This window comes from Rattus norvegicus, chromosome 18, assembly GCF_021556685.1.
Source record: "Rattus norvegicus strain SHRSP/BbbUtx chromosome 18, alternate assembly SHRSP_T2T, whole genome shotgun sequence".
NCBI lineage: Eukaryota > Metazoa > Chordata > Mammalia > Rodentia > Muridae > Rattus > Rattus norvegicus.
The window spans coordinates 58248541-58264862 of NC_141551.1; the positions used below are offsets into that span (position 1 = coordinate 58248541).

At 45.0% G+C, this 16322-nt stretch overlaps 1 protein-coding gene across 1 annotated transcript in view; it reads right to left on the reverse strand.

Moving 5' to 3' along the window:
- Spink13 (serine peptidase inhibitor Kazal type 13) overlaps positions 1-15888 on the reverse strand; it is a 141547-nt gene extending 125659 nt beyond the window's left edge. Inside the window, exon 1 of the mRNA NM_001109539.1 lies at positions 15728-15888. The gene's annotated coding sequence lies outside the window, so the exon portion shown is untranslated. The remainder of the gene's footprint in view (positions 1-15727) is intronic.
- Positions 15889-16322: the final 434 nt, after the last annotated feature.

Consider the following 16322-nt stretch of genomic DNA (forward strand, 5'->3'; position numbering starts at 1 on the left):
AATGAATGGCCCAGTAAGAGCACCAGTGGAAGGGGAAGCCCTTGGTCCTGCCAAGACTGAACCCCGAGTGAATGTAATTGTTGGGGGGAGGGCAGTAATGGGGGTAGGATGGGGAGGGGAACACCCATATAGAGGGGTAGGGGTAGGGGTTAGGGGGATGTTTGCCCGGAAACCAGGAAAGGGAATAACGTTTGAAATGTAAATAAGAAATACTCAAGTTAATAAAAAAACAAACAAACCAAAAAAAAAAAAAACAAAAAACAAAAAACAAAAAAAACCAAATGCATTATATGTTTAGCCAGGTCATAATTATGCCTAAATAATATCATGTACAACTGAAAACACATTATAAATTTAGAATCAGTGGCAATGTCCCTTGGGTAACATTCTTTTAATATCTCAAACTTAAATATGATAAGCATGGAAATTCCCTTAATTGATATTACAGCACATGATAAAGATACTGGAAAAAACCAAATATCTATACAAATATATTCTTAACAAAATACTATAGAAACACTCATGTCATACTATATAATTTTCATTTCTGCAACTGGTCACATGGACTATCTGGCACTTATAAGTTCCTTCCTCTACTACCCATTCTGCATTTTCTCCACCCTCAGCAAGAACTACAGCAGGTCTTAGCTCTTCTCTTGGAGGAGTGACCCCTTCATTCCTGATGGGTCTGTTCCCTCTGTTATCCTCTCTGGATTAGGCTGTTCCCCATTGACTTTAATCATACACTTTAATCAGACACTAGCCGAAGTACTTCTTGCCCTCCCAGTCCTTGACAGAATCCATGACGTGTTTTCCTACGCACCTTGTCCCTCCTTGTCTCAAGGACCTATTTTTCTCAGGGAAATGTAAACCTTATGTGTCTGATCAGTCACTTGTCATTTGGCAAGCTGCTGATGAGGGAATGCTTCTGATACTCAGGGGACCTGGGGAGCTGCCACAGGCTTGAGGTGCACGAGACTGGCCTAACCAAAGTCAGACAAGGTGCCTTTCCTGGCATAGAAAGCCAGGAGCAATCATACCAGACAAAACCACACAAGTGTTTGCTTCTTCTGTTCCTGTCTCTTTCGCTTAGAAAAATCCATAGCTCAAGGTTATAAATAATCTGAGGCGATAGAGGACCCTAAGGAGCTCCGGCTCTAGCTTGATTATTAAGGTCCAGCCTGGTCTCAGTTTCGGTTGGAATTGAGCTTCTCTCACAGCATCTTTTCTTCCACTTGAGAGGGTGAATGGGTACCATGCATGAGGAATAGACCCATTTTCAAAGACCGGGAACTAGCTGTCAATCAGGAAAATAGCCTCCAGTCCACTCTGATAAGCTTCAGGCAAGCGCTAGTGAAGTACTCTGATATCAGATTTATTTTTCTAAAAGCTATGGACTTATAAGGGTAACTGCTTGTTCAGGGGTTTGCCCAGATTTCACATGTGCGTCTCGCTGCCAAACTAGCAGTGAGCTATGAGAAGCCTTGCTACAGGATGTCTGCTGCAGGCTGTACTGAGACCCACAGTCAGTATATATATATATATATATATATATATATATATATATATATATATAGAGAGAGAGAGAGAGAGAGAGAGAGAGAGACATACACACACTTGCATACCAGCGCACATTCATACACACACACACACACACACACACACACACACACACACACACGTTTTAGGAAAATCTCTTATGTATAGTTAGGAACTACTAGTTTTCTGGGTAAAACAAACTTAGTTATAACCCTTGTTTGAAGAAGGCACAACATTCCCCTATGTCCAAGAAGATAGAAAAAATCACCATTCCTTAACCACCTATGAGATGGGAATGAGTCTGACGATGTTCAAGTTTGACTGATGTTGTGTCTCCGAGGTTCAGAGATGGGAAATGCAGCTCGATGTGGCACAGGGATGAAAGACAAGTGTGATGCAAGGACCAACCAAGGCCCCTGTTCTCTCATCCATTCATAGACAGGAAACAGCTACCCCTACTGCAGGGGTCAGTGAAAGCGTGGGAAACAGCCCATCACAGGGCTTGTTCACCCCATTTATTCTATCTGAGCTGCATTTGGATCTGTAAACAGTTCAAACGCAGCTGAGGAAATATCTGGCAGGGAGGCCTGTGGGCAGGCTTTTGTACAAAGTCATAAAGTCGTTTTCCCGTTTAGTTTTGTTCTCTGATTGATGCTGATGATGGGCTCATTTGAGATATAAACACGTTCCACCAGGAACCATCTAAGAGCTGCTCTATCGAGCTGGGCACCTATGGTGGGGCTGCTGTGGTTAAATATACGCTGCTCCCTTCGAGACTCATGCTGCACTTCAAGCTCAGTTACGAAATGTTCAAAAGGAAAAGACAGCACCTGGGAGTGGTATGTAGAGGTGGGGATGGTTAGGATTACAGTGGTCAAGGTAGAGCCCCATGATAGAATGCACATGCATGTTTTTGCTCAAGTGCAAAAGGCACGAGTGTATGAGGCACATGCAAATATGTGCAATGGAGTATGGAAGTCAGGGGGAAACCTCAGATGTCATTTCTCAGGTGTCATTCAGGTACAACCTCTTACTGGACTAGAACTGATGGAGTAGGTCAGGCTGGGTAGTCATTGAGCCCTAGGAATTCCAACCATCTTCCCGACCTCATCAATTGAATCTTTTCTAATAGAAGGGTAAAGGATATGCCTCATTGGCAAAGTGTTTGCTAGCATTGGAGGACGCACACACGCGCGCGCGCACACACACACACACACACACACACATCCCCCTTCTCCATGTACCCTATGTACTGCCTTGGGACCCTACCAGCACATCCAGACATTTGACCTTGAACCAGAACTGTGAGCCAAAACAACCGTCTTACTTGTAAGTTCCACAGCCTGTGGCATTGTGTTATTAGAAGCCTAAAATGGACTAAGATGGGGCAGCCTCCAGCCTTCTTGTGCGGGCTTATATGAGGTCTGGGGTTGTGGGTACCCTTCTACCTGCTTTTCCACTCACCAGAGAAGCCAAGCATCTGGTGCACAGTTTACAAATGCAGAGCAAGACTCATGTTGTCTGAACAGCCTCAGTTTCAGCCTCAGAGGGTGTGGAAGGTAGCTCAGTGGTTAAGAGCATTGCCCACTCTTCCATAGGACCAGGGTTCGATCCTCAATACCCAACCATCTGTACTCTAGTTCTACAGGATCCAGTGACCTTTTCTGGCCTCCCTTGGGCAACAGCCATACAAGTGGTTCATAGGGATACATACAAGCAAAAACATTCATAATCATAAAATAAGACTTAAAAAAAGAAAGGAGAGAGTTTTAATATCTGTTATACTGAGGAGCAGTCACAATGATTTATCAACCCAATTATTTATCTAGAGTAAGATAACTTGAAAATATAGCTTATACATGCTAAATGTATTGGTTTTTCTTGTTGCTGTGACAGATAGCTGTGATTGAAGCAACTTAAAGCAAGAAATTAATTTTAGCTCGTGGTCTTAGGGAACACAGTCTATCATGGCAGGGAAAGCCTGGTGCACACCTACCCAGCAGCTCACTTCCTCCTAGTTAGGTCATTCCAGTTTTGTTTCTGTTGCTGTGATAAAACTTAGCAAGGGAAGAGTTTACTTCAAGGTTGAAGAAAGGAAGTCAAGGTAATAAGTGAAAGGCAGGCTTGTTTGCTATTTCACACAGCATGGCCTTCAACCAAGGAAGTCACTTGACAGCCAGAAAAGCATAACAGGAACCAGCAGGATGCAGCTTGCTGGCTGGCTCACAGGCCAGCTTGTACTTATCAGGGTACCACCTGCATAGGAATGATGCCGCCCACAGTGGGCAGGGGTCTCCTATATCAATTCACAATCAGGACAACTCCCCCACAGCCATACTCACAGGCTAATCTTATACAGGCAGCTCTTCAGGGGAGGCTTGGATGACTCTAGACTGTGACAAGTTGATGTTAAATCTAACTGGGATAGGCTTTATGTCCTGAAGTTTCTATATTGTCCCCAAACAGTGTGTTTGGCTGAGGATCAAGCCCTTAAACGGAAAAGCCTATGGGGGAACATTTCAAATTCAAATATAACACTAGGGAGATGGGTTATAAAGACTTTGACTTTCTTCACTGAGAATTTCATTTATGTATAAAATAATTTGCACCATATTCACCCCCTTCTGCCGCTGGGGTTTCCTTCAAACTCTCTCAACACCCCCTCTACTTTCAAACGATGTTCTCTTTGCTTCTCTATAATCCAGTGAGTCCAACTAGTGTACCTGTGTGTGGTAGTGTGAGGCCACCAGTTGGAGCAAGGACAACTTACCAGTGACCATATTCCCAAAGAAGGGTGCCTCTCCCTAGACAATCACCAATTGCCAATAGCTCCTTAATTAGGGGGTTTGGGGTGGAACCTTGCCAGCCCCACCCATGCTAGAATGTTGACTGGCTTGATCCCCTAATGAAAACTTTTATATGGGATGGAAGGGACCACAGTGGAAGTTTACCTATCTAGTTTAAGCCTGAACTCAGTCCTCCTTTTTTTTAAAAATCTTTTCCCATATAGATGGAACACGTCTGAGACCAGCAGTGTACACACTGTGCGCTGTCCTATTGTGTACGCACTGTGCGCTGTCCTATTGTGTACGCACTGTGCGCTGTCCTATTGTGTACGCACTGTGCGCTGTCCTATTGTGTACGCACTGTGCGCTGTCCTATTGTGTACGCACTGTGCGCTGTCCTATTGTGTACGCACTGTGCGCTGTCCTATTGTGTACGCACTGTGCGCTGTCCTATTTTATGAAGGACTCTTCTCAATAGGAATGTGCTTCCTTCTTTATTCTTTCTCAATGAGAAGGCTAGCTAGACTTGGGAGAGACTACCCATAGTGGTCCCTCAGCATCCGTGTTTTGCAAATATAAGTGTCCCAAAGCCAAGTGAGGCGGATTCTTCCTTTCGATGAGGTCCACATGATAAGGCAAGACTGGCTTGAGTCCTGATTTAAAACAAACAAAAACAAAACAAAACACCCAAATAAACAAACAAACAAACAAAAAACAAGACCACAGAATGAATTTAAAATCCCAGAATTTAGGGGTTGGGTATTTAGCTCACTGGTAGAGCACTTGCCTAGGAAGCACAAGGCCCTGGGTTCGGTCCCCAGCTCCAAAAAAAAAAAAAAAAAAACCAAAAAAAAAAAAAAACCCCAGAATTTAGTACCTGCATAATCAGACCCACCTGCCCCTCCCCCACTTCTGTGGTGCTTGACTCTCCTCTTATGACAAGAACAACTTTAATTTAGAAGGAGACTGCTTTTGCTGACAGGACCAAACCGTGACCTGCTTCTCCCATGATGGGCAGGGCTTCCTCCTGCTCACATCACAAGCTTCTGTGATGGGTGTTTAGAGATGGAATCCTTAGGAAAGCAGTCTCTGGTACCCAGCGACTGAGGGCAGATGCTTGGGGTTATTTTTATTTTAGGTTGTAGCAAACATAAAGGAAATGTGTGGCTTTTGTTTCCAGCCATATGAGCAGCACGCAACAATAAAGGTCCAGCACGCATCTGGGTGAGAGGGTTTGTGGCCACGGAGAGGAAAAGCATGAAAGGAGGTAGGGAGGGCTCGGAATGAAGATTAAAGCCCAACTTCTGAGGCTCCTTTAAGTTGGACCGTGTGGAGAAAAGAAAGGCCTGAATTATGTAAAAGCTGGCCAGCAGCCCACATCTGGCAACAGTCAGATTGTTTGGTAAGAAGCAACCTTCCCCACCCCCACAGCAGGCAGAGCTCCGGTCCAGTCAGGATGGCCCTAGGGTCCTGGCATCACATGGAGATCTGGTCGAAGAGAGCACTTTTGTCCATCTGGTCTTCTAGTCCATCTTAAGGGATGTTCTCTTTTACCCTAGAATAGTCTTAACCCCTGGCTCACTCCTGTATGACCCTGTGATCGAATTTTCTACAGATCTTTCAGACAATCCCAGAGGAAATAAGATCTGGGGCTGTACCTCTCTCAAGGGAGCCTCCTCCACTGCCACTCTCCCCCAGCCCCATTATAAGTAGTCATTCTTCAAAGCCATGCCAGGGTCACAGCCCTCCATGTTCACTACCTTCATTTGCTGTTATTGGGGCCCAGATGCTGGTCCTGGAGGGATCTGAGTTCATGCCTGTTGGAGGACACATAATCACATACACCCTAACCGGGCCAGTGCCTGTAACTTGGACCCACCTCTCCTGTCTAAGGAACTGTGGAAATGAAGATATACTTTTCCTAGAGGAATGGGAGCGGGGCAGGGCGGTGGGAGGGGGTGAGGGCTGGAGGGCTGGGGTGGGGGGGGATGGGTCACCAAAGCACTTTGGGACTCCTCTGACTCAAGCCTGTCACTCAGTGATTGCTGCTGCATTGTGGAACAAACAGACTTCACAGAAAGGAACTGGCCAGGCAGGCTACACATGCAGAAGCGTGGGGGGCTCAGTCACAGAAAGAGGTCTGGGGGCCTCTTTTCAAAGTTAGCCCTGAAGTTTCTGTTCTGATTTAGGTTTGTTCATAAAAAGCACAGTTGGTTCCTGTTAAGTCAATAGCGTTTGAACTGTTGCTTAGATATTCATCTCCAGTAAGATCCGTCCTGACATCTCTGTGTGCGTGCTGTATTTCACAAAACCTGGCCAGCGCTTCTATTTTCTTCTTTCTGTGGAGAGAAGGGAGTTGAGAGTATGCAGATTCAAATCCGCATTCTTGCTGCTAATCTTGTACTTCCATGCCCTGTGCCTTAGCTGCTACTCCAGAAGACAGGCTCTGCCTTCCCTTTTCCCCACTGTTTTAGTTTCCTGTAAAACACAGTGTAGAAATGTGACCAAAGCTTTAGCTCTGCGCTTAACCCTGAATGGCAATTTCAAAAGGCACAGCATGAGCTCTTGCCCAGAAGTTGATCCACACTGGTGACCAGCAGTCAGCTTATCTCAGAATGGCCTTCTTGGGTTGCTATGGTTTGGGGAGGTTTGAGTATGTCCTCCAAGGGCTCATGAGCTGGCAGCTTGGTGACCTTGTTAGAAGTTGGAGGGACTTTAAAAGATGGAGACTTTTATTTCAAGGTGTGGAGTCTGGGGAGGGCTAGCATTCTTAGATGTGTAGAATAGGGCAAGGTTTCATATTTTTCTCCTGGGATGAGCTAGTTCTTTTAAGAATGGATTTTTGTAAGATGAAGCCTGTGACATCTTCTGCAAGTCACTTACCATTTTCTCCCATTTGTGACCCAGCCAGGGATGCCTTGCTGGAAGCTGATCTGAGGGGGCACTTGATCATGAACTCTCATTTATGAGATAAATAAACCTTTCCTCTTTATAAAGGTACTCAGCTTCAGGCTGCTTTGTTATAGCAACAGAAAATGTATTAACACAGGAATGTCAGCCTAATAGACCACATGCAAGGAGGACAGGAGGCAGGATGCGTGACTGCAAAAGGCATTCCATAACAAAACAGCTGTGTCTCCAATCTCCTGGGACTCTGGATTGTGGAAAAATCATAACTAGTGTCAATGTAACCTTGCACCTAGGAGCCTAGGCACAAATAACTATGAGAGACAAATAATTTGGCAAAGTCCATGAAAAGTACAGTTAGGCATGTAGCATACGGAGTAGGTCTGCCATCCTTACACATACAGGGTTGGGATTGCTGGTCAGATAGGAGCACTGATGTTCTAACATGAATAGTGCAAAAACAAAGACAACGATAATGAAATATTATTTTAAATCCTCTGCATGCTTAAACTGGGCACTGGTTAAGAGTAAAGAGTAGTACACGGTTTGTCTCATTACCAGAGATGACTCATTAGCCATAGCTGTTGATCAGAGAGGAGAGCAATGGAAGAGAAAAGATGTATTATGCTTAGCCAGAACTGATCTGGGCCCTTGTCTTCATGAGCCAGTGATTCTCCAATAGAGCAAGTGGGCCCAATGCATCCAAATAAAAAATAAAAAAGCTAAGAGATTAGAGCAGAGCCTGTGAGCAAGATAAGGCTGGGCTGAGATCATGCTCTGTCATTTATGAGCTGTGAAATCCTGGGTAAGTCCCAAAGTCTGAGTAATAGGCAGGATCAACTGTATTATCACAGAACAGACAGAATCAACTAATACAAACACATTGATGGTTTCGTAAGAAGCTCCACTAACAGTGAATGCATAGTAATCAGGATGAATGATATCAGTAACATTTACTCTTATGAAATCGTATTTATGAAGTGACAGCCCTTAAAAATAAAAAATGAATCCAGTTAGCCACGAAATCTCATCTTCTCCATCTCTCCCTCTAGGGCTCCTACTTTAGCATCTTGGAAACATGCTTATTACCTTCTCAAAGGGTCCGTGGCAGAGTCTGTCTACCAGGAGCCTGGGTGTATGCATGTGTGTCTCTGTGTGTGTATATATACAAGTGTGCAAGTGTGTGTGTCCATGTGTGTGTCCATGTGTGTCTATATATGTGTGCCTGTGTGTGTGTGTATGTGTGTGTGTTGAAAGTTCACAGTGTATTTCTAACATCTGACACATTTCTCTAATATCTCCTGATGAATCACATAGACATGGAAACCAATGCAACCAACAACCAAGCCGGCAAACTCAAAAAAAACAAAACAAAATAAACAAACAAACAAACAAAAATAACCCAAGGTGGGAGTGGATCTCACGGAATTAAAGTGGGTCCTAGAATGGAGTCCTTTGTGAACACGGAGAGTGTGCCCTGGAGGGCAATCCACAGGGAAGATATGGCTATGAGGAAACGCAACAGAAGAAAGGTCAGTAACCCATCAGGGTGGTTATTGCCATTAAGGTAGAATTTTGTTTAATGAAATCCACTACTGACTGTAGAACTGAAGAGATTGTGGAGGGAGTTGTCCAGAGGGAAGGACAGCACTCAGCTGTTGCAAGCGATGGGAGAGAATAAACAGGCTCCTGCTGGACTTCCTGGGATTTGGAGGCTTCGGAACTTCTGGTGGGAGCCTTTATCGTATCAGGTAGGCATGGAATGCCTATCAGCTGAGCTCACAGACTAGTATCTTCCAGATTCACTCCTACTTGGGTGCAAAGTCTTCAGTGCTGTGACGCTACCGTGCTCTGTGGGGCTGGTGTGATGCTGCCCCTGGTGTCTAACTATGGGGTATAGTGTCTAACAAGACTTGATAAGAAATTGAGGATTAACAGAAGGGAATCAAAGCCCCCCAAAAAGCATGCCACTGGAAAAAAAGGAGAAAAGCATTTACCACTGGAAAGGGAGAAAATAACTCTTACTCAACCAAGGAGATGCTCTGTCTCAATTTAGAGCTGCCAAGGGCAATCACTGCCAAATAGTAACCCCAAATGCATGGAGCTTTCCAGCGCCGACACTGAGCCAACATGCGTCTATGTCTAAACAATACATAGAAATGGGGCGGGGATCATTTCCTCACAGTCCTCACAACTTATGATTAAGTCCTCATGAAGAGTATCTGTTCTCTAAAAGACCCTGAAAAAGCAAGGCAAAAAGCTATGCCACTGGTTCGGTCAAGTGTGACTTAGGATACCTGGGACAAGTGACCATGGCTACCCTTATCTCGGCTGCAACAGAAATAGCTCAGCTGACGGGAAAGCCAAATGAGACCAGAGCAGCGCTTCAGTGTCTGCTGCCAGAGCCATAGAGATCTAGTCCAATGATTAGTGCATTTGAAATTAGCCTGAGAAACACCAGCAGCGAGTGTTTCCCAGGAAGGAGCCAGTCTCCATCTCTATGCAAAGAGGCTGGACTAATTTGACCTCATCATTTCTACTTATGTGAAGTAAGAGAGCATGGCAGAGACTTCCGGTCATTCCCCCAGAGTCCATGATGGTTTTATTCTCGTAGTAATAGAACCTCTGGAGTCTTTTCTGGGCAAGCGATTTACCCAGGAGAGTCTATATCTCCCAGCATCCCATAGAATTACTCTAGTCAAAATAGAATGGTTGTACAAGGAAAATTACAACAGGCAGATAACTCTCTAGAAGGAACCCTTTAGGGTCTCTTGGAAAGTCCTTCTTGCTCAAATTACCTCAAGGACTTACTTCGAAAAGCTTGGAGCTGGGTGGTGGTCAGCTGGCCTAAGAAATGACACACAAGCTTAGGGATCAGGAACCTGGGTCTATTCCCCTTCAGGGAAAAATGTAGCTTGACTTTTTATAACCTCCACTTGAAATTGTCTTACTTCCTTTCCTGGTTACCGTGGCTAATGGACTGACTGGCGGAAGCAGCTTTGAGGAGGATGGTTTTATTCTTGGCTTGCAGTCGGAGGAGACACAGTCCATCAGGTCGAGTCACCATGGGAGTATGAGAAGCTCTGAGCTATAGCAAGAGGAACAGGAGCTGGTTGAATACATTGTGTATTCAGTTAAGAAGCAGGGGGACCTGGGATGGAGGACTAGCTAGCCTATACTGCTTACACCCAAGCCCTATCCCCGGCAGCTGGGCACTATGTCATGATCTTAGGGTGTACTGGTGAGAGTTTGAACAGGCTGCAGTAGCATTGAAGAAGAATAAAAGATGCTAGGCTTCTATTGCAGTTTGAATATAAAATGCCTCCCAAAGGTTCATACTGAACACTTGGCACTCAGCTGGTGAATCTGGTTTGGGAGACTGTGGAAGTTTTTTTTTTTTTTTGTCTATCTACTGGTCTATTTTTGTTTGTTTGATGTTTCTTCTGGCAATTTTAAATGTCATAATTTGTCAGATTGTTAGTAGCTTAGGTATTTTGGTATTTTTTTAGGGGGGCTCCTTTTTCAAAACAGGGTCTTACTGTGTAGACTAAGCTGAACTTGAATTTACTATGTAGTTCAGGTTACCTCAAACTCATGACCCAGCTCTCCTGTCTACTGATTGAATGCTGAGCTTCCAAGTTTTTGGCATCACATCCAGCTAGCTTAGTTTAACAATAAATTAAACTCATCAGAACTTGATGGGAAGACCCTATCACCAAAGACACCACACACTCTAGTCACAGGAAAAGAGGAAATAAATTCATTATCGATTAGGAAGTAGGAAGCCTCCTCCTCCTGGCTAACTTTCACAGTAGCACTGGGTGTGCGTAGGTGGGTGGGGATGGAGTCAAGAGTCTAATTCGGTTGTGAATCCTGTGAATTATAATAATGACCCACATGACAGGATATGTACATGCCTGCAGTAGTGGTGCCAAGGTTAGAGAGGTAGCAACCGGTTTCTGCTTGAATTTAAGGCCTATTCTGCAGGAGGAATCAGATATGTGGCGCTATAAATCTAGCCAAGGACAAATTTCTTGGAAGTCCGTAGGCCCCAGGAATGGACCTATTGTTTTTATTCTGCTAAATGGACTCTACATGTCAAACTGTGCTCTATCTAACCTGTGTCTCCTATACCGGTCGATTAGCACAAGACCCAAATCTCTTTAGAAAAGTTTCTTCGTGCTGTGTGCTGTTGGATGGTGGTTTACATAGACGCTCACAACTGGTTAGAGTGCAGAGTGTACCTGTGGCACGATCTGGACATCTGTGCTTCCTTCCCTGCAAAGGCTTGGGGACCTGGGACAGGAACACAGTTACTCTGGTTGCCTGGTTAAGTAAGACCTGCCCAAGATCAAGTCAGCATGGATGGGGGAGGGGATCATCAGCTCCCACCCCTAACTGAGGAAATACTGAGAGTCAGTCTTCTCACGAGGACTGGTCCTCTGGTAGGTTGGCTGCTCCAGTGGATGGTCCCATACCTGTGAGCATATAAACAGCAAACATCGGACTCAGCCGATTATTAAAAACAAAATGAAGGACGAGAAGTTGGGAGGGGTGGATCTGTGAGGAGGCGAAGGAGGAAAGAGCTACACTGCGAGCATGTATGAAGTTCCTAGTGAATTAATCAAATATGCTATTAAAAATAAGATTACTTGAAAAGATTAAACTCCGTGTAAACTACCGTCGGGAACTTGCTATTTAGTCAGTGTGGAGACCTGCCCAGCCTCTGGCGGGTAAACTGCTAAGTGCAGAATAGGAAAAAACATGGAGAAGAATGTGCACCCAGCGGCTTTTCCTGGGAAGCGCCCCTGGATTGCTGTGTTTGATTTCTCCTGGCTTGTTTACCCCTCCGGGGAACTTCCAAACACTGTTTTCCTACACATATTTTTCTGTGAACCACATGGACACCCCGTTCCAATCAGCTCCCTAGTGCTGTGTCACGTGTCTGAATTCCAGCGACTCTCTTCAGGCTCCAGGCAATTCTGCAAAGACAGTTCTGTCCCGGGCTGCCTGGCCTCATTAGAGGCCAGCACGACTTGCTGCTCAGCCTCAAGGGCTCAAAGTCTGGGCTGCGTTCGTTCGGAGCATCTGGGCACCATCACCGGACACTTTTAAGGGCTGGGGGAGAAGGTTTTCCAAGAAGGGCAGAGCTGCTGCGGGTGAGGTTTTGCAAACCGCAGCATCTTCCCGTCAAGACTCATCATTAAACTGTATGCAGAGAATATGGGTGACCTCGGGGCTGAGTGCGGTCCACACTACAGGAAAAGACTCACCCAAAGGGGACCACTGTGACCATATAACAACATAGGCAAAATGAAAGGGATGCGGCTAAGAAAGGTGCAGTGGGAGACAGGATCTAAAGATACCCCACCCTGTCTCGGGGGAGGGGGAGTCCTAGGGGCAAAATCCTTTGTCCCTAGAGGCAGGCTGTGGTTTGTCAGTCTATAGGAAGTGACTGACTGACATGAAGTCTAGACTCCCTCCACTCTTGGAGTCTCCAATTCAGCAGGGCCAACAGGACAAGGCAGTAGGCCAACTGGAGCCACGGTTATGGGCATCAGAGTTAAAAGGCTAATTAGCATTTCCTTTTTCTCCTTAAGTAAAAGTTGCCAATAAGTCGAAGTCAGTTTGAATTGGAGAGTTGAGAACATTGTAGAAAGGTCCTGAGAAAGTCTTTGAGGCTCAAGTCATAGCCCTAAGGAGGCTGACTTTGCACAGAATGCTTTGGAGCTCCCTGAACACAGTCTGCTTGCTAATGTCCAGTCATTTAGCTCTGTCTCTCCGCCCTAGGCACACTCTGGCTAAAGCCTTTCCTTGCAAGGCTGTGCCCTGGTCTTTGATATCTACGGCTCACTTAAACAGGTTGGCAAAGTGGCTGTCCAATGGCTTGTGCTGTGAAAGAGAACAGGGTTGGGGGATGGAGATGGAGTAGCAAAGGGGAAATGGCCCAGAGCTGCCACATGTTCCCAGCTAGTCACAAAGAAGAGAGAGAGAGAGAGAGAGAGAAAGAGAGAGAGAGAGAGAGAGAGAGAGAGAGAGAGAGAGAGAGAGAGAGAGAGAACCCAGACTCCTTCTCCCTCATCTAGAACCCCTCTCTGCCCACTGCAGGACTGGTTACCCACAGCTTAATAATTACAATGTTTTCTTTTGTTATTTGGTGTATGTGTCTAAACATTCCCATGTCTTATACCCAGAGTTTCCCAAAGTCTTCAATATGTTGGCGCTTTCATGATGGAAAGCTCCATCGAAATGGAAAAGGAGAAGTTTCTGCAGAGTAGACAACGCTAAATAAGGAAGATTGGAGTTTGAAAGAACCTGGTAAGTAGAGAGCATCAAGCCCCTAGATGAGATAGGATAGGATGGTCCTCATCCCATGCTCCAGCGTGTGAGGTCTACACATAAGACTCACCTCTCGCCTTCCATCCATCCACCCACATGATTTAACTTGAGCTGACATCATATAACACTACGCAGACTCCGACTTGTTCATCAAAACTGTCTGACACCATAAGTCCTAGTCTCCCTGACCCGGGTCTCTCTTCTCCCTGCCGAGACGATATAGTTGCTGGTATATCAAACCAAAGCTGGGAAAGATATAGAAGAGCCTGTGGAATTATTAGAACTATAGGCAAAGGAAGCCAAGTCCTATTCCTGCCCCCCCAGTATTCCTGAATGCTCATCCCTGGGCTATGTGAGGAGAGGGAGGGACTGGCTCTTTTAAGGGCCTCTGTGTGGCTCCATTTGGCAAAGGAGAGACAGTGACTATGAAGAGAGATATTGTAAGACCCTAATTCATTCATTCATTCATTCATTCTCTCTCTCTCTCTCTCTCTCTCCCTCTCTCTCTATCTCTCTCTCTCCCTTCCCTGTCTTCTCTCCTCTCTTTCTTCCTCCCTCCCTCCCTCCCTCCCTCCCTCCTTCCCCACTTCCTCTGCTCTTCCTTCCCTCCCTCCCTTTCTTTCCTAGCCCTCTACTGGATAATGTAAGGCTACATTTGCTGGGCCCTTCATGGTTGTGGCAAATGCCTAAGATAAACAACTTAAGGAAAGACTCACAATTAAAGATGTGTCAACCCATGGTCAGCTGGCTCCATTGTTTCGAAGCCGTGGTAGAGCAGAACATCTTGGCAGAGGCTGCGGTAAAGCCAAGTTTTCACTTCCTGGCAGTCAGAAAATGTAAAGAAGTAACAAGAAGGGTTTTAACACAAGTCTGATTTCTAAGAACACATCTTGGTGATGCTACAAAGAAGCCCCACCCTCCATAGTTCCATCACCTACCAATAGTCTATTTGGATTTTGAATCTATCAATGAATTAAGCAAATGATTAGGACAGAGCCCTTGTGGTGTAATCATCTCTGTAAACACTCTCACAGGTACAGGTATGTCTTACTATTTAGCATATCTCAATCCAGTCCAGTTGACAGTCCACGATAAACATCACAAAGCTCTTCCAGACATGTACAAACCCACTACCATGTTCGTACAGCCAGAGGACCATTTCCAGTGCCATGTTATTGGTACCTGCAAACCTGTGAGCTAAGGGAACATTTTCCTTTTATAAGTTCATTAGCCTTGTGCATCTCATTGCAGAAACTTAAAGCTGATAAATATATATCCACTCAGAAATATTCTGTATTGAGGGCTTCGTAGCTCCTCTGAAATAAATGCCTTTGAGCACTCTGCTGTTGTAGGCAAATTCATCCCAGATGTCCCCACCAAAACTTCATCTGTAGAAGGAAACATAATCCTCAGCCATAAAGATGGCATCCCATATTGCTAGCGCCTGACTGCTGGGAGCTGGGATCTTGTGGAGCTGGGGAGATATTTTGGACAATGTGAAGGAAGGTAGGTTTGGAAGGAAAATTGCAGCAGTTGATTTGACTCTCAAGCCAAGAATGGAAGCTGGTATTGCTGGATCGGCCAGAAGTGACTTCCCAGGAAAAGTTCTGTAAGGAGTGAACCTGACTCAAGCCACTGAATGACAACAGCCGCTTGGAATGGCCTAGTCCCTACAATGATTACATCCTGCCAGACAACTCAAGTACGTTTTCCATCACTATAATCTCTCCACTTCCCTTAGGGGTCTTTGGTTTTCCTTACGGCCATACCAGAGATGTTTGCATCAGTTTTCCTATAGTCTTCTCATCATTCTAGCTGATACTAAAATCAGGGTGGGATGATGAAGAAGAAAGGAATAGAAGATGATAGAAGTTCCGTTCCTTACATTCCTTGTTCTCTAATCTGTTGCTATATGCCTACAGCACTTCTCTCTGCTTGTCAGAGAACTTCTAGGCTCCTTACCATCCTCCCATCTAGGAGGCCAAAGTCTCAGGAAGTCCTGGGGTATTCTGTAAACCCACTGAATAAAATAAGTGGGCAAAATGTGAAATTTCTACCCCCCAAAATGCTTTAGGACAGCCACGCTGGAAACATTCTTTAGGGAGTATGTCATTCATTAGGAATCCCATTTTGGATAAAGCCATAAAAAGACTTACCTTAGCTTCCACGCCAAATCCTTAATCAAGTAACAGTGTATAGCTGGAGACTGCCAAGGCTTGCTGGAGGGAAGCCATCACAATGTCTCCCCACAGGGCTGTGAGAAGATGGAATCCAATATATTCCACACAACATGAATGAATGAGGGAATGAAGAAAGTTACTCAGAGAATCTGCTACAAATACCTCAGATGATAAAAAGGCTGTTTTTTATTATTATTAATATTTTATTGCAGAGGGGCCCCTGCCAACTTGCTGGGCTTGCTGCCGGCATGAACAAATGTCATTCTAACCTCGGCTGCTGCTTGCTCGGTGCAGGCACATGCTCTCTAAACCAATCACGAGCCAGTCACGAAGGGCGTGAAGCAGACGATGTTTATACAATAGAAAAGCCAGCAAGATGCCTATGATATGACAGAGGGAAAATATAAAGAAAACAGTTGAACTTTCTGTGAAAATATCACCTCAAACAACACGGTTGTAAAACGAAAACTAGATTTCGAAATAAAAATTTTGGATTTTTCTAAACGAAGAAGACAAATATTGCATAAGACCCTTCCATAATTTATTTTTTTCTAATAATTACATATTTATA